This window comes from Papilio xuthus, unplaced genomic scaffold (genome assembly GCF_000836235.2).
Source record: "Papilio xuthus unplaced genomic scaffold, Pxut_1.1 DF827680.1, whole genome shotgun sequence".
NCBI classification, from domain to species: domain Eukaryota; kingdom Metazoa; phylum Arthropoda; class Insecta; order Lepidoptera; family Papilionidae; genus Papilio; species Papilio xuthus.
The window spans coordinates 2018829-2039371 of NW_013530969.1; the positions used below are offsets into that span (position 1 = coordinate 2018829).

At 32.2% G+C, this 20543-nt stretch overlaps 1 protein-coding gene across 1 annotated transcript in view; it reads left to right on the plus strand.

Annotated features, from left to right (window-relative positions):
* Positions 1 to 20076: 20076 nt before the first annotated feature.
* Positions 20077 to 20543, plus strand: part of jbug (filamin-type immunoglobulin domains fbug) — a 59668-nt gene continuing 59201 nt past the window's right edge. The window contains exon 1 of the mRNA XM_013311364.1: positions 20077 to 20230. The gene's annotated coding sequence lies outside the window, so the exon portion shown is untranslated. The remainder of the gene's footprint in view (positions 20231 to 20543) is intronic.

A 20543-nucleotide genomic window follows, 5' to 3' on the forward strand; every position in this document is an offset into this window, starting at 1 on the left:
TAACATAGCTACTATAAAAATAACAAAAAATACTCTTCGCACCTTTTTTATTTCGAGAAAGGTCAGTAAAGGGCTTAAAAAAGCAATGCTATTTTAAGCATCAAAACGTATATCGTTTTAGACTCTTTGTAGGAAAACTACCAGCTTCAAACGTGCCTCACTTTGAATGAGATTGGAATTTCAAATGAATAGAACATTTCTTTCTTAGCTAAATTAAATATTTTTAGACTTCCTTTTAAGTACATGGAATAACGAATGCTTAATACTTTGTAAGCAGTAGTACAAGTTTTAAGCTACACATTTTAAAGTATTTATTTTTCAGTACTTAATAACAATAACTGTTTAGAATTGGCTAAGGAATTGTGGCTGATCGTAGGTTTAATAAATAACTAAAAATGAAAAATTTAAATGTAAAAATTACTTTCGTCCTTACTTTCCAATTAATATATTGATTATTCTTATTCACATTTTAAAAAAATCCAAACTAATATTTTTTATTTTATTTTGACCCTTAAAATAATTAGACATATTTCATATTTATATCTCAAACTAGTTGTAGACCGCGACCCCGTCCGCGCGTGATTAAGAAATAGGTTCCTAAAGGATTTTCACGGGTATTATTTGAATTTTTCTCACCTTTTAAACTTTCCCTAGACCCCCACCAACATTTCAAGACCAAGACGAGATAAATCCGTTTAGCCGTTCTCGAGTTGTAGCTAGACTAACGAACATCAATTGATTTTTATATATATAAGATAAACAAACAATATTTTACTTCTTCACATACTTTAACAAAGAATGTTAGTAGTATAAATATTTCAATACATGTTACAAGTTTATTTGAAATCATAAAAGTAAACGAAACGTTTTCAAAGTTGCCTTCAGAGTCGCAGCTTCCGTCGGATGTTGAACATGTTCCGACAGCGACATTCTTACGTTCAACATAAAGACATCTTCAACTTACATATACGTAAGTTCATGTTTAAAAACGGTGCATAAAGTGGAGTTTATTTTCTTGAAGGCATTTATAATTAGTATTGTTGTTGATATTAGTAGAAGTTGATTGAATTGGGTTAAGACAATGTTATTTATTTAATCAACGCTAATCTTCAGTATAAATGAAACCTTTGTTTTTGTAGATTTATCCGTCCCTAAATAGATTGTGTAAGTTTTGATAGAGTGATTTGTAGACGCCCGGAGTATCTTCCGGCCTATAAATTCTATATCTATTAAATTACTGGCTGAATGTTTTTGATTCCTTTCACTGTATGCAACCTTTTTCCGTCTCTAGTAGAATTTAGAAGTGATATAAAAAAAAACTTAAGTAGCCTACGCGTTCTCCAAACTATGTTCTATACCAATCCGAGCATTCGAATATATAAGAGGTAAGATATTTAATGGATGCAACTAATATAATATTATAATTTCATTGAATTAATGTTTGCTTGGTAATTCATTAGTAGTAAGTGGATAAGTGGTTTAGATAATGTACTGTAATGACATAAGTAAGCAAGATGACTAACGGATGTGTATTGGCTGTACACATCCGACAATTTGACATAATCCGGCTTATTCCCACACAAATACTGCATATAACTATTGATACGTTGTATCTTATTTAAGTACGCATCGGGCATTTGCCTTTAAGCGAAATCAGATGACTTCTTGCTCGTATAAAAAGGTTTACAATTAACAAACTGAAGCTTGTTTTATCTTGAATGCTTGACCACGATTCTGCCTAAAGTTTGATAAGATGATCAAATAAAACGTTAACCAAGTAGGTGGTAGCTCAGGGGTTCGGAGGCTACACTAATTCAGGGACTGACTACGCCAATACGATCGACGATTAATAAATATGGGATAACTTAAAATACAGTTGGAAAAAAAAAATTGGACAAATTGAGAACCTCCTCCTTTTTTGAAGTCGGTTAAAAATAGATTTTAACGTAGACAAAATTTTAATATTATTTTCTAGGGTTATTAAATTTATGATTTTTATAAAATCTTTGTCATAAAGTAAAATATATTATTCATACCTTTGGTCTATCAGTAGTCGTCCTTTACGAGGCGCAGCGGTCGGCCGGCACAGGTCTCTTTATGACACCATTTGGTGAGATTGCTTTGAAGTCGGCAAATCTCCGGCAAATCCCTCCGAATGAATAAAATTGGAAATGTTTTAAAACGAATTGAATAGCCTTTTTAAGTTAAAATTGTATGCGGCAAATATCTATTTTACCTACATCAAATATTTTTAATATGAAACATACTTTTTTTGTTTTCCTTAAAGTAATTTTTTTTTTAATTTAGTTAAGTACTTATTTTAACTTTAAAAATAGTTATTAACAAACTTTGTAGTACATTGCTTGATATAATATTACAATACTTACGTTATTGTAGATTGCAGACGACAATTGGATTTGAGAATTCAACTGAAATTAAAAACTGCTCATTGAATATTAAGCTTAAATGTGTAAATAATGTCCGATACTGGTTAGGATTTCTGGTGACGTAAATAATTACGTGACAAGTAACTGACAGGATGGTATTTGATTATTGAAAGGGGCACGCAAATTTATCAATACTAATAATTTATCATTCTAACCGCAACAGTAATAATAATCTCCTAAAGCAGAATTAAATTAACAATTTCTTTTATATTCTATTTCTAAACCTATTTATTGATCGCCTTTTTGTAAATTCGTCAGATTATAATCTGACAACGCTAGCGCCAGGGACTCCGACTAGTAGTAGTAGATTAGACTGAGTTCTACAACTATACCAAGTTTCAGCAAGATCCGTTCAGCCGTTCTGGAGATACCTTCAAATATCCATCCATCTATCTAAACATTCGCTTTTATAATATTAGTAAGATAAGATAAGATAAGGTGATGATATATCTGATAAGAACACAATGTTAAAAATCACACTCAACAGTCAAATTGTGAAAGAGGAATTTCTTAATTTAAAATTATTTATTTTCATTTTAACAATGACGTTGAACTATACTCTTGTTTGTTAGAACCAATCACTATTGTTTAAAGAGCTAGATTATTAGCGTGTAGCCACGCTACGAGTTACACAGAGGAACACAGTCGATAATACTAAACACTTCCTAAGCTTTATTACTTGTGTTGCAACTTTATCCATTATATTTAAGCTCGCTTAGTTGCAATTTGCAAGTGTTAGCAGTAAGCGTATATAAATAAATGAAGTTTATTGCATTTAGCAATAAACTTCATTTATTTATTTAAAGTATAGGATTTTGTGATCTTTACTTAATAAGTAGCTATCGCCCGCGAGCCCGTCCAGACGAAATTAAAAAAAAAACTAAATAAGTAAGTCTATGTATTCTTCCAGACATCTGTTCCAAATATCATCAAGATCCGTTAGGCGTTCCGGAGATACCTTCAAACAAACAACCATTCATCCATCCCTGTATACTTTCGCATTTAATAAAGATTGTAATGAATGAAGGGAGTAAATATGTATATCGATTTTTTTTAATATGATGATCAAAAATTATCTTTTACATTGTTGCATCAAATCTGGAGCTCAAAAAAGCCCAATTGTGGTGTGAATCCCGTTTCTTAGAAATTTATGTGAAGACATACACTCAAATGACATTGATTTTGACGTTTGTGATCCTTCAACAATGACAATCTATAGCAAAATTACTTCCAATTCGTCCCTTTCTGTCCTCACCTTTATTTCAACCATTAAATATGACATTAATTTTCCTGGATTTATGAATATTAATTCTGGGAACTTCCGAAATTATTTTTGTTTAATGGCTTGTATACTGAAATTACGCTTGTGATAATATTAAAAAATTACAAAAGTTACATTAGTATATATTGGATAAGATGTAATTTAAAATTGAAAGGACAAGATTTGTGTTGACTTGTAAAGCGGGTCATCGACACCATGACCACGACCAGTCTGAAAAAACTGTATTGACAAAGAAGAACTAATATTTAAATACTTAACTCCAACACAAAGTAACCACACGGCAGTGTTATTTACTATTTAAGAGAGCAGTTAAGGAACGTTCACTTTTGTCAACAAGGTATAAATATTATTTGAGTATTCTATTTCACCTTATTAAGAGTAAGACAACATAAAGTCATCATCATCAGCTCACTATACGTCCCCACCGAAGGGCTCGGAGCCTACCCTAAGTTAAGGGGGATTAGGATTGACTTCCCACATATCTTTGAATTTCTTCTCAGATATGTACAGGTTGCATCACGATCTTTCCTTCACCGTAAGAACGTCGGATAAATGTACATATGTAAATCGGAAATCGAAAAACACATGGCGGGATTCGAACCCAGGACCTGCAGATTGCAAGTCAAGTGCTTGACCACTGAGCCACTGACGCTCCTCAACATAAAGTACTAAGTATTAATATTTATTTCGACATAACGCGAGAATAATATAACTGAATTAACTGAAGCTGAATCAAGTTGAATGTTTTGAAAAATATTATGAGTATACATTATCACTCCGAGTACTACTCGTCGAGCATTGAAAAAGATAAAATTTGCAACATTGAAATCGACGTATATGTTGTAGGACCCTTGAAAATATTAAAACCAATTTATGATATCTGATGTTTTACAGCTGAAAGTTTTAAGTTGGGTTTCGATTGAATTTACACTGTTATTAAATACATGTTGTTCCGGTTTTCTTCAATGAAACTGAAAGGAATGGCAACATAATAATACAAATATCAATATAGTAGAGTTCTGGTCTTAGGATAACATTTATGCTAAGTTTACATTACACTAGGACAGTAGGGCAATAGAGCCTAACGTAAACACGTACTGACCACAGCAAGTCAAAACAGTACATGCCAACCGAGACATCTTAGTAGAGTGCCAGATCTCCTTCATTTTTTGTATCCAGTACAATCAGTACACATAATTGTAGTGAAATGATATTTTATTGGATTTTTTTTAATATCAAACCAATAAATGTAATAACAGATGACATAAAGTAGGTCGGCAATACAAGCATACAGGGGAGCGCAATTAAAAGTATACGCTTCGTAGAACTTATCTCAAGATTCTCCGCGAAAACTAAAGTGATAATTATTGTACAGACTTAAAAGAATTAATTATATTTTTCTATTAGAAGTTAATCTTAAGAAAGTTATCTTTAAGCGTTTGTTAGAAAGTACAATCCAAGTTATATCTAACTGAAAACTGATCGAACATTATTTCCACAAAACTTGAACGTGCTCACGAAATTTACATTGGCACAACACATTTATAGCAAGACAGTCCTTTTTGATGTAATAGTAGAGGCATGGAAATAATTTGTTACCTATTTTCTTCTTCTTCTTGAGGTGCCTCTCCGACTAGCGAAGGTTGGCGGTCAGTTCTCTATATTTTCCTTTACCTATTTTAAAATTTTAAATTAATCAAAAACCGTATGTGCTTCGGTAAAATATAATTAATAAAGTTATGAACACATAAATAATAATGTCTTTCAATTTTAGAAATTTGTGGTCCGATAATGTTAGCACACAGTTTCCTGAAACTTGGTGCGACCGCGTGGTTTTATTAGAACGGCCATTACGTAGGGGAAACAGTTGGGTGCCGCGGGGGCGTTGTACGAGGGGTGGTAGACCGCGATGTAAATGCTCGCAAATTTGTCAGCATCTCGCCTCAATGAGCTAATGGGCGCAGTGGACCGTCAAAAATATACACACACATGCATACATTAGACAACGATGGGAATAATTATTTTCACGTTTATTTTCTCCTCTATTACTTTCCTTATTTACTACGTTTTAGTAATTAAAAACAAGATAAGCGCAGAAAATTAATGTACGAGCATTATTTAATTCGAACAAATTCAATATAACTTATTATGCTTTTTGATGTACATACTTAAAATTAAGCTAAAGGTTACTTATTTTATTAAAGTTTAAGTAAGAGAGATTGTAATTTAGTAAGTAATATTATGTTGCTGTCTTTTAAATATACCTTATAATCTCGGTAAGGTAGGGAAATAAAAATAACCTTTCGTAATTGCATAAGCAGTTAAGATGCGGTATTATTCCTATTCTGATTCAGCAAAAACGCAACTTCCTTTGATAGACTCTAAGGTGTTACCTAATGACGTCATTTGCCGATAACCGAACAATTCTTCGGATTTAATAATATTTATGATCACATATTTGCAATAGTTCAGTTCTATGATAATTAAATTGAATAAAATCCTAAGATTTGAATACGATTAATTATTATAAAGAAAGGAGGTGTATTACGAATTACAGCATTTGGTTATCTCTGTTTTGTCAAAGATGAAGGACAGGGATGACGATATGTTTTATCCGGAGATTTCGACACCAGAAGCCCACGAATAGAGACGTTAATTGGTCACTAAGGAAGACTCTTGGCGTAGCCTAAAGTAACGGTTGAATAACAATTTAACTATTGCGGCTGTTAATTATTTAAGCAACATTTTCGCGTACCTTCAGTGGTTAACAAATCAATAGACAAGTGAAATTCCGACAAGTTTCACGTACGAACGTAAAATTAGTTTTGGGTCAAACCGTAATTAACAGGATTGAAGACAGAAAAGGGACGAATCGGAAGTGTTTTGCGCAGCGCTTGTCGCTGACGAGGGCTCAACCGCTTTCTCTTCTTCTTCTTCTTCTTCTTCTTCTTCTTCTTCTTCTTCTTCTTCTTCTTCTTCTTCTTCTTCTTCTTCTTCTTCTTCTTCTTCTTCTTCTTCTTCTTCTGTTTGCAAAACTAGCCGTTATTCAAAAATAAGTATCAAAAATAGCACCAAGAACTTTTTATTTCATCAAAGATGTTATCGAACACAACGCAAATGGAACAAATAAGTCACTTTTTAATATAGTATTGTAATACTTTACCAATTATGTTCGTGACTCTACTACTAGTTGAAGTGAATTGACTACTATCAGATCGTCCATTTAGAATACAAAGGGTGATTAATAACGAATCGATTAGCGCTAAAACGAAGTGGCAGAAATAGGACGATAAGTTTCTTACTGAAGCTGTAATCAATCAAAACGGAGAGCTCAATGCTCGAGGCTCTTAATCGAAAACATTTTACTGGATAATCGAGTTGAGTAAATATTATAATTTAGTACTTTATAATAAATTCTTTTGCTGTATCCATAAATATTTTCGAATTGTTTATCTAAAAACATACTATAAAAGATATGTGTTTGTACCTAATTTTTTAATTTTTTTGTAAATTTTAGTAGTTTTTTTATTAATTTAAATATTTCTTGTACCATTCCAACTGAGGTACGAGCTTGTGGTAGAATGTCGTTTGCAACAATAGTCTAATAACAGGATTTGAACTCTTGACTAGGTGATCGGATGGAGTTACCGTTAACCAATAGGCTATTGGCGTTTCAAATTAAATGTAATGAAATATGTTTGTTATTACAAAATAACTAGAGAAATAATATATTATATTATATCAGAGTTGATTTGTCACTTTCTGTACTCTTTATAAAATGTTATTATTCAGGCTTATTTTTAATTGCTCGTATAAAAATCTATTACTAGAATATACTTTTTTGAAATAGTAATCTTAATAAAAACAAAGAAAAAATTTAAATTTCAGTTTACGATCTAAAGCAAGTACTAACAATTTATTGTAACAAAATATTATTTGCTTAAAAGCTGGCTTCATATGGAGTTGGCTGTTAGCCACTACAAGCTTAAAGAAAATTTACTGCCCACAAAAATTTGCTTCGCTAGACCTCGCTACGACCCGACCGCCTCCCGCGAGGCGTTGCTTTTTATATCTCTTGTAAGATCTTGAAATTAGCAGTAAAAATGCTTAATTATCATAAATTACGTATAAAAAATAAAATCATATAAACACAAACAAATAAACACTCTCATTATAAAATTACTGCTTGATATTTTCAATTGATCTTTTTTAAACATAACTTATAATTGACTTATCAAAAGAAATAAGATGAATAACCAATTAGTAATACGATGTTTTGTCCATGTTTCGACAATGGAAACTCACCTTAAGATGGAAGCGTGAATTATTCAAATCATTAAGTGAATGTGCGCGGCGTGGCCTGGCGTCGTAAACCTCTCGTTAGAGCGGGGCTCAGGCACTGCGGCTGCGTCCTTCTTAAATATCCTCCTTTGAGATCGACATTTCAATTTTACTACATTAAAATTAAATTAATTGCTTATATTAACATTACATTTACATATTTTGTTTACTTAAATATATAAAAAACATATATTGAATACTAGCGCTCGACCGCAACTCCGTTCGCGCGGAGTTAAAAAAGATGTAATTAATAGCAAATGTGTTCTTCCAGACTATGTTCTATGGGAGTTACTTTCAAACAAACATTCATCCATCCATCCATCCATCCCCCTAAACATTCGCATTATAATACTAGTGCGATTATATGATTATCATTTTCGATACATTAACGTCTCCTTAAAAAGACTTATTTTAAAAGTCCGTATTTATAGATGAAAAAGAGCTACACAAGGTTTAATATCGATACTGTGTAAATCTAGTACCTGTACGTCAATTCAGCGTTTAAAGTGCTTCAGTATTTCGTTTGTAAAATGCAGGAGCTTTCCCGGCAGCGATTGGCAGATGTCTATCTAGAGAGGATTGGACGCAGCATTGTGCAGCTCGGGGCAAAGGTGAGCTACCGTATTGTCATTTACAATACGATGAAAATGAATCAATTGACAAAAGATCTCCGATTTAAAAGCATAACCGTAATATTGCAATAACTTACTATAAAATATTTCTTTTGTATTCGTTAGTAACATATATTGAATTAGAGTAGATTATATAGTGTGCATAGCAAGTGTTTCTGTAGTCGATTAATTGAATATATCGATCGAGTACTGGATCAAAAGACGAGTACTAAGTGCTTCTGTTCATGTAGCTACAGACAAAACTATTATCTCTTAATAGCTGAAGGAAATTCGTACGTAAACATAAGAAGTCATCAAAACTAATTATGTAGGTATTTAATGAGTATAACGGTACTAGATTATTTAAATATTAATCATATTCAGACGAATTTGAACTTTTACAATTAATTATTTAGTGCAAAAATACCTAAATGGAACGTAACAAATAAAAACAAACAACATAAAAATATTTAGAACTATCGGTTAATTTATTTTTTTGACAAAAGACGAAACAATAGATAAATTAAAGATATCTTTTATTACTTTGCGTGTTTTTCTTTTTTGTCTTTAGAAACATAATTAAATCTACCGTATATAAAAGCGGAAGGAAAAAAGGGCAATAATACAAGCGAAGTACTTGAAATCTCTTGTGAATCGGAGTAAGCAGGAAACGTCTTCTTTGAAATAAATCCCAGGTGAAATTCACATTCTTAATTTGGTTTTCTAAATAAGATTTTGATAGCAAAAACTGAAGTAGTAATTCTACGTAAACTAGATATTTCGAATAATATGTTTTTAATATTGTTTCATCTTACTAGCCTTACTAATATTATAAATGCGAATGATTAGATGGATGAATGTTTGTTTGAAGGTATCTCCAGAACGACTGAACTGATACGGCTAAAATTTGTCACAGACGTAGAACATAGCCTGGAAGAACACATAAGCTACTAATTAATTTTATCATAATTCCGTACGGACAAAGTCACGGGCGACAGCTACTTTATTTATATTTTCATTCAAAATTATCTACTATAACGAAATTTTTAGTATAATTTTGATGAAACTTGCAATCGCAAACAGTACAAATGTATTCATCCAACTTGTTTAAATGAAAATGTCGTACATTGTTGACGAAACTTTACAAGTTTACAAATTAAATTCTGTCCGACATCTTCGTACCGTTGTCAACAATATTTAATTTGTTTTAGAATTTTCTTAAGTAGGGATAGACGTAGAAGATAAGCGTCCAACTTGCAATTTGAAACCCTGACTTGATCTGATTTTTATACTCTTTTATTTTATACTCTCATCTATTATATTGTTTTTAATTTTTTTATATTGAACATCATTTTTATCTACGTGAAAGTAGTAAGCTTGAATGTGATGTAATTGATGGCTACAAAAGTAAAAACCAAATAAAGTATGGACGGATTGTGTGATAGAGGCTACGCGTAGATTTAGTAACCAATTAAGACTTTGTGACTGTAAATCAGTAAAGTAATAAAAATCCAATAGCTCGGAATTGGAACGTATCTAGGTTGTAGTTGTAACATGTTTATTTGCAAGTGTACTTCATCTTTCACAAGTCATTGCGCCGTGCAAAGGTAAAAGCGCGTCATACATTATTCAGGGCGCTCAGTGTTGGGCGCGTGCGGGCAAGGGCGCCCGACACAGAGTCAAAGCCTCTTGTAACGTGCGGCGAACTTCTGTGACGTCATTTACAAGGATTATCTAAATGCTAAATGCTGATATCAAGCAATGTGACTAACCTACTGCTATTTACGATAAAATATGACTATTGATTGAAGGAAAATTGTTTATAAACTTAAATTATTTTACTCCTATTATATCAAAGTCATTGCGCTTGTTCAAACACATTGACTGCTGCACGCATTTTGATGATCATTAAGGATTTTGTATTTTGTCTTAGATATATTTTGGTTTTAAATCATACGATAATATGAGCATATCATGAAGACGGAAATATTGGAATAAGCACCATAATAGATGTCCTGAATGCAAATCCCGCCACAATATGTCTCTGACGAATGATAGCTCTGGAAGAGGATTATTCAACATTTGAATACAACAAAACGTAAGACCTCGCGTACTTATATTATAAATGCGAATATTTAGATGGACAGATGTTTGTTAGACGCTATCTCCAGGACGGGTTCGACGACACAACGGATTTCGATGAAATTTGGCATTGATATAAAACATAAGCAAGAACACAGGCTACTTATTACGTTTTTATTAATTCCGCGTGGATGAAGTCGCGTGCAAAACCTAGTTTTATTATAAAAATAATAAATCTGTTAACCTTACATAATTGCTATTTGACTTTTCACTGTTTGTAATTCTAAACACAATATCAGGTACTATTTAATTTTTTTATTAAAAAGGTACACTAATGGCATGTTCAACAAGCACGAGCTTATACAAATAATACACATATAATATAAACAGAGGATAAGGTATGTGTTTTCAGTTAAATTTTCTAATCTGATTCAACAAAAAAGTACAAACAATTAAAAAATAGAAGCAGCATAGTTTTAAGCGAGTCAATTAAAACAGCAGTTTCACGGCGACCATAAATAAAGCTTATTTATAATTTATGAAGGGTCCGCAACGGCGTCGGAGTCCGCTAGCTTAACTAATAAATTATGAAAAACAACTGAGAAGTAGTTAAATGCAATTCCGTTACCCGACACGAACGCTGTAATTAGTAACCGGCTGTCGATCTCAGCGCATTGTTGTTACAAAACAGAAAACATTCCTGATAAAATAATCTAAATAAAAATGCTTTAAGCATTGGTTTATATTGGTAGAAATCTTACTCTTAGTATTATAAATGCGAATGTTTAGATGGATGGATGTTTGTTTGAAGGTATCTTCAGAATAGCTCAACGGATCTCGATGAAATTTGGCACAGATATAGAACATAGTGTAAAGAACACATAGGCTACTAATGTTTTTTTTTTAATTCCACGCAGACGGAGTCGCGTGTGACAGCTAGTATATAATAATTGGCATTATCATCATCATTAGACATCTTATGCTACGGAATGTTGTAAAATGAAATAAAAGTAAATACTAAATAATATTTCCTAATAAAAAAATTGTGATTAACTCATAAACTTTTTATTTAGTAGCAGCAAAAGGCTCGCTATTAATTACGACTGGTGAATAGTTCTATTAATTTGTACTATGAGGAGCTAATGAGCACGTTTGTAAACTAAATTAGCTTCGTAACTGTTGCCTTTTTGATTAAAAGCGTTAATGTGAGCATTAGTGTGATCCAACGTTTTGTATAAAAAGCTTTGAAATAGGAAATGAAATCTTTGTTCTGTTCCTACAACGTAATGACAGCAGCGGCCTTTTATTTGACTATTATCTATTACTAAAGTATATTGCAAGAAAGGTAGAAGAATATCAAGAAGTTTAGCATAAAAAAATAAGAAAAATATAAGATAACTGATTAGCCACCCTTGATCAGAATTTATTTGTAAATTCGTTTATTTAAATAATTCAGGTTATTAAATATTTTTGGTGAATATCCTCTGCCCATTTTATATTCCGCCATTTTTTTATGTTATATTCATATTTCAATCCTCTCTCGAATATCCGCAAAATCCGATCAACCGAAATTTTTTAACAAAACAAACGCGACGAAAAAGTATTATAATAAATATTTTTTTCTGTTAAAAATTCGATAAAAAATACAGAGATATAAATTAAATACAGCATTATCTTTGTACTAATTGAATATGAATATATTATTCGATAGGATCTGTCGCGAGTCGAATGGCTTACATCGCTTTATGTGTGGAAACGTTGGGTGTGCATATTTTAAGCCACCATACTCTGAGATTTTTCCGAGATACTGAAGGCTTTAATAAATCTCTCTTAATGAAAAATATTCTACAGTGAAAAGGTCATACATTTTATGTCAAAATTACACTTTCGATTGACGCTGACAATTCCAACGTAGCACATCCATTATAGAGATGTTATGGAATAATTCTTATTATTTTTTAAGGGAAATTGTAAGAAAAAATAAAACACCGGGGGAGAACGAGAGGGCAATAAATAATTTTAAAAAAATGTAGCACATCATATTGTGTACGTTTTAATAAAAAAAAGTATAAGTAGGCTATTAATATAAGAACACGAGTTGTAATGCCAGAGCCCTAATAAAATTTATTATCAGTGAAACTTAAAAAAGCATTATTGTAATTTGACATACTCAAGACTAAGTTTTAATGCCTGATTAGTTCAAGAAAATTATCAATAAAAATTCTTAACACATTAAATTTTATGTTCTCTTCAGAGTTAGAGAGCACAATTAACATTTTTATGGTTCGGAAGTAAGAAACATAAACCGTAGCGCATTGCGTAATACGATGTTTTTGAAATTATTTCTTTATCGATTTATATTGTAATGAACATGGAAATAATTCCTCTATTTTATCAATTAATTAAAGTAGTACTTACATAATTATTATCAGCCAGCCCTTATCTATACGCATTGGAAAATTATTTATTACTGTTCCATACAACTCTATCTACCGTCACATCTAAAATCCCATCATTTTTACACGTCATAAACCATATTGGATGAATACATTACACGTAACATAATTTTAGTTTTTTTATATCTTGTTATAATTTTAAATGAGGTATTCGAAATAACTACCTATGTTTTTTAAGCTGTTCCTTCAACTATTTCCTACATTCATATACCCGAGAATTAAACATAATGTACCTCTTTAACTAACTCTTTTGTATTACGGTTGTGAATATTTTTTAACAACTGTCAGCGATATTTATGTCATGAACATTAAATAGGTCACTGAGCTGTATTCATTTTTTGAAAACTCGGCTTTAGTATGTATTGAAACGAAAAGAATACGAAGTACTTTATAAGTACGAAGTCTTCATGAACACCAACAATATTCTCTAAAATTATAAATGTTAAAAGAGGTCGAATCGTGAGGCGCGTCGTGTTTGTGCCAGTAAATTTTGTTTAAGCCTCCGTGGCGGATTGCCAGCTACGGTTCAGTTAATTATGAAACAAGCTATGCGGAAATACACTTTTTCTATACTTTAGTTCTAACGTACGTGATTTTGGAACATGTATTAGAAAAAGCAGCGTTCTAGTACTTTTGAACTAGAATTTAACAAAAATACTCCAAAATGAAAAAAAAAAAATTATCCTACTAAAATTATAATTGCGAATGTTTAGATGGATGGATGGATGTTTGTTTGAAGGTATCTCCAGAACGGCTGCATAGATCTCATTGAAATTTGGTGTAGATGTAGAACACATAGGCTACTTAGTCGCGGGCGACAGCTAGTGAGTGTAAATGTTACTACAAAAATCTTCTTAAATATAACCTCTAGCTCGTAGTCCTGACGAGTAGGTAGAAATTACCGATATGTTTCTTAAAAATGATACTTTTAAAGGAAATTGGTTCCATGTATAAACAATGGCATCGTTTGATCTCGCGTTTGCTACTACCTTTGTGCCACAAACAGACTTGTCAACTGACGTTTGCCTTCCCAGAGGCAGTCATCAAAAAACGCAAACATGCTTTCAAACAGCATTGTGCAACCATTACATTTTAGTAAACGTTGAGAAACGAACATAAATATAATTATTTTTGTACATCAATAGCTAGCACATGCTGCTGTTTATATTCTTAATTAGCTGTCGCCCGCGATTCCAACGTGTTTTATTCCAAACTATGGTCTAAATCTGTACCAAATTTTATTAAGATTCTTTTAGCCGTTCTGTGGATACCTTACAACAAATATTCACCTATCCATCTAAACCTTCGCATTAATAATATTTGTATGATATCTATCGCCCGAGACTTTGCATGTAAGATAAATGTATGAAAAGCCCGCAATATTTAATCTATTACTAGTATGTAAAACTATTTCAACATATATACGTTCCAGTTGGTAATCGTATATGTTTTAACTGTCAAACTATATATGACAGGGTATTACGGAGTGAAGTATAGTCCTAGCCCTCGCGTATTGGGAAAAAGAATAGGTTTTCCGCTGTTTTTATCAAACGCATTCATTACCAAAGCGATCCGCATTATGTAGCAAAATAAATAAAATAATATAAAGCAATAAATTTAACTTACTTCAATAAGTTTCATTCAAGTATAAAATACATATGCGGTTACGGTACACCTGTCGTAAACCAATTTCATTTTTCATTTATTGAAAAAAATTCCGCGAGATGTTTCACCTGCGCCAACTAAAGCCGGAAACTCAATTCCATCTGGAGTTCTGCCATTTGCAGGCTACCTGCGTTATTTATATCTATAAATGAAAGGACAAAACATTATTCTGATTTAAAGACAATTATCATGTATATTTGTTATTATATAGAACAAACAGATATGATGTAATTTAATACATATTCCCTTTTCAATCAATCAAATATTAAACTAAAATACAAATAATTAATATGTATTTGTCCTGTCTATTAGTTTCTATAATCTACATCACTAATTTCGCCGTGAACCATAAAATGTGAAACATTTTTATAAACTTCACTTAGAACATTCGACCAAAATAAAAACAAAACAATATTTGTTATCGTTTTAAAGGACGATTAATATCCTTAAATATAATACGTAGTATTTTTAGCAGTGTAACTGCCTCCGGCATTTCTGGTTTCCTCTGACAATACGAAAGTAATTACCAAGTCATTAACTATCCAACTTTAAGGCGAACGAACAGTAATGGCTTTTTTACTCTGTGGCGAAAATGCGCCTTTAATTAGTTTTACTGCATTTTTTGGATGATAACGCCTTTCAAACATTATTTATTTTCAAATTAAAACAAATAAATTCATGAATAACTACTTTAGTATTTATTGTGTTGTAATTGGATATGCGATATTATCGTACGTTAAATCTTTCATCTCGACAAATGAACTCCGATGAATAGTTTAGTAATGTAACAAAGGATTAATTTGGATGAATCTTCTCGTTAAGGATATGGATTTGAAACGGATTAATAGGAACGCCTGTCGCAAGTATAATCCAAATGTAGATAATTAAATTAGGGAAAAAAATTTATCAGGCGCTTGAGAAATATTTTCTTTGTATTAATCTCTAATATATTATACATATATTTTTACCACTGTGATGGTAAACGTTATGATTACACTGAAAACAAAATGTGTTATCAATATAAATGCAATATGATTAAAAGCGTATCAATTCGTGGAACTTTTAATATTGAGCTTTTCTCGTGAAAAGCTCGTTTTCACAGTTGCGCTTAATCAAGCTTAATGCATTCATAAAAGGCTCGTCACGACTGCGACTCAGCTAAGGTAATAAAATACTAATAAAAATATGAAATTATAATTTAATTATCAGTCAGCGCTTTGAGTTCAGTTCGCCAGGTTTCAATAGCTTTAATTATTTTTTAATTTAACGGTTGCTTTTATCTAGAAACTTTACTATAAAAATATAATGTATTATAAAATATAGGTAACAGGAAGAAACAAGAGCTTGCTCACAATTCATCAGATAATTACTGTAGAGTACATGTCTACCAATAGTTTCCAAAGCCGAAACACGCATAATATTATTTAATGAAAAAACTATCTTTAAAAAACAATCTCTTGCTATTTTTAACAGTAACAATATGTTTAAATGTCTCAAATTTTTAAAATAAACTGACATTATCATATGTATTGACTATACGACAAACTTGTATTGGTTGTTGGGTAAAATAAACATTGTTAAATGTATGCTCATTCGAGGGAAATTAATATCATTTACAGTGGTGTTGGCTTGAGGCGTATTTTACAGTCATGTTACAACTCCGGGCTAATTTATTTAGCTAACGTTGCAAACAGTGAATGCAACTATATTATTAAATATTTTGTGGTTACAAAAATTACAAATTACAACTGTAAAAAAACTGGTTACTACTGGATATTTTTTTAATTATGAATACAACAATAATTTTAAAATCACATAACTAAATAATGGACATAGATTTTATATAAGAGAAGAGGGCAAATGAAGCGGGATCACAAAAGTGATCATCATCGTCTATGAACATTTGGAACACTAGAGGAACTTAAGACGCCTTCCAAGCCTTTATTTAATTTTTAAAAAAGCTACAACTATAGTGCACAAAAACTAAAAGTACGCTGGTGCTAATATTTCTTCCAATCCTTTATATCAGCTATATCATCTACACTTTAGTAGTCAGTCTATCCTTAAGAAAGTCAAAAGCATAAACAAAAAAGCAATAAATAAGTATACTTAAAGGTACTACTAACTAGTGTAGCGTATTTTGTATAAGTTCGTTTGTATACTTTGTCTAGTTAAAACTTTTCACAAAAAATATACAAAGTTGTCGCCCTCATATCTTTAAATGGAATAGACAACGAAAAAAATTCCATTTTACATTTTATCGGTGGAGTAATATAACCTGACCGGGCGGTGTATCAAGTCGACCGCTTTTCCCCCGGGAATGAACCTAATCTTGAACTATAGTAGCGCACCAAGATAAATTCTACTTAACGTTTCACTTTTTCAAGCGGTTACATGCGCAAAGAAACGTAAAAGGTGTACGTTATTTACTTTGAATGACTGTAGCTAATTAGATTCTTGTATTACAATATTTGTCTTAATTTTAAGGAGTTAATGACACAATTTATAAATAAAAGATGGTTTGTCGAAAGTTTAAATCAATATAGCGAAGCTATTTAACAATTTCTTGGCTCTAAAACATGAAAACAAGTAACGAAAACTTAATAAAAACAAGATTGAATTATAATTGAATAACCATTTAATTTATAGGATAGCTTTGAACGCGTGACGGCCGTAGTGTGTGTACATGGTAATATACTATCACTGGCCATCGATACAACTGTGGTTGTTACGCTGGTCACGTCGCTTCCGATGAACAAGGCAGCCATGCGACGTCTAAGCTGTTTATGAACTTATATGATTGACATTGTTAAATATCAATAGATTTCTGGTATTAAATTTAATCGTTTTTAAAAATCTCTGAAATCTGCGGTAATTTGATAATTACCAAATTAATTTTGATATGGTTAGTTTTCATATTAAATTAAAACTAGCTGTCGCCTGCGACTCCTCCCGCGCGGGATTAAAAACGGGATGTTGGCTGCTTCTCAGACCTACTCAATATGTTCACAAAATGTCATGAGAATCGGTCAAGCCGTTTCGGAGGAGTATGGGAACGAAAATTGAGACACGAGAATTTTAGATATAAGATTATAAATACATATTTATTTGATGATTTAATTCGTTACGATGTTTAGGCTAAGTGCCATCTGTGCTCGGCCACCTCAAGTCCGGTGAAGCTGTAAATGCCTCCTTAAGGCAAACAGTAGCAAACAGTCACAAAAAAAATGATTTCATTCGGTTATACGTCGATTGGAAAAAAGTGCTTGCGTTTCATTTTTGCGAGGTTCATAAATTTTAACAAATTATGAAAGCAATAAATTATAATAAATATGTTCTGACTTGTTGATAAAGAGAGTCTTCTTTTTATACAAACCATGTCATCGCTAGAGCTATATTTCATATTAATTTAAAGTCGTAAATTTACACAGTATTGCTTTATTTGATTTGTGATTGCAAAATAAGAGAAACGAAATGTTAATTTATTAAAAATCGGTTTTTGTGAAAGACTAGTGATCTCCTATACACTTTCACAAACCAGTCAGAATTTGTAAGAATAGGTCTTATAATCATTCCCATACCATAGCCTTGATATGAGTAAACTTGAAGATAAATAAAAAGAAATTATGTTACATTGTAAAAGATTTTATGGTTAGATACAGTTGAAGGCACCTGCGACCTGCGACCTGCAGGCCAAATGTTGTCATGGACTCTACTCAGGCATTCAAATTTATTCACGAGTTAGAGCGGTCCGGCCAACCCTTTGCTCGGAATAATCCGCGGCCGTACACATACTGCCCGCTTCCGGACTCTACAGGGACACAAAAAGGTTACCTACAAATACATTCCAATAAAATTCCGTAAGTAATGCAATAAGTTCTTTTGATTTCAGTATTAATAAATAGTTGAAATATTATTCGTTTTTACTGCTTTCAAACAAATCTTACATATACAAACTACGTAAAACACTGGCTTATAATAAGCAAAGTTAAGTAAAGGGATAACTTAGAGGCCAAAGACGAAATTATTAGATCTTTTAAATGGTTACTTATATATTTCTTTACCAAATATTAAAGCTAAGCTGTAACATGATTTTTTATATGCAAAAATTTGCAAATTATTATTAGTATGGATGTTTTATAGCTGTATTTTCATTATATTGAATCAATTTTTTGCTTTAAGAATTAAAACATCGTTGCCAAAGTAAACTGTTCTACTCCATAAGATAGTGTTCTTACTCATGTCTATTAAAGAATTAAAGTCGACCGACATTTCAAGAGAGATCTTCACCCGACCGGACCCGTACTCCTGTTGACCGCAACCCTTGAATCCAATTAAACTCTTCCGTAGATAGCACGCACTCGCAACAGCGTCGCGGCGGTCTCGCATTCATAATTTATTCCCACATAAATTACCTAAACATTTTCACTCCCTAAGGCACACAACGAATACCCGTTGTGTTCATAATAAATTATGAATAATACATACACTACAGGATTGCTTGTTGTTACAACCGAGGCGTCTTACTATAAATTATTTAAATATTTAATACTTCAAATTACTATTAAAATTTAGGGCAGAATAGTAAAAACAGTATGAACATCATTGAAGTAAATGTTGACTAACTATATTTTTTTACGTTTAAGTGATAAAATGTTAAATCAAGCGACAATCATACAATCGCGGTCAGAGACAATACTCTGTCTAGCTCGTTTAAGTTGCTTAAATTTGTGGTAAGAGTGGAGATGTGGTAAAATTGTCCGCTAGAGTCGAATTCACTGCCAAACGATAATACAAATCTTATGTTTCGTCTGCTCTGATTTATTATAATATTTATATATTTATATACTTTATTATTTATAACACTGTACGAAACGAATAAGATTACTTCTTACAATTTATTCTGCAGTTAAGAACCATAAACCATTAAGCGAATAAGCCATGCGTTCTGTAGGATACGTTTACGTGTAATTTAACAACTATTATGTTGTGTTCCACTGAAACACCGTAATGACATCGCATAACACCATATGGTCGGCACTCGGCATGGTCGGCAACCATGTCCAAAGACATAAATGGGCACATTGTCGTCACAGATGGAATGCTATTGCGACGGCGGGGCAGCCTTGCCGCGGGGGAGTGCAGTGCGGGGGAACGGACACTCCCGCGCAACCTGCCTCCACTCGTGCCTCAAGTTAGTGCCTCGGCCGCGCACGCTAGCGACAATACGCCTGTTCAACACAATCGCGGAACAAATACAAAAAAACATCGTGCAGTATTAGTGAGCAAGTAACAAAGTGACTAAACAAAAATTGGTGATCGTTGAATTAACATATGTGAATAAAGGTAAACAGTGAAAATTTAAATTTTAAATCGATTTCAGTATGAACGCAATGCAAGGGCATTTACAAGTCGGTGCGGCTAAGTCATAACGCTTATCGATGTAATGACCATTTCTTAACAGACGGCCTAATACGAATTATAGGTTGAGTTGATAACACCGTGTGAAACAGGTGTATTGTAAAACTTATGAATGACGCTACCTCTACTATGATAGAGAGCGGCCGGTGTTGCGTAATTAAACGTTTGTAGATCTATATGTTAATACAGTTTAAAACATAACTACGAGATGTATTGATGTGATGACAAAGATTAAGGT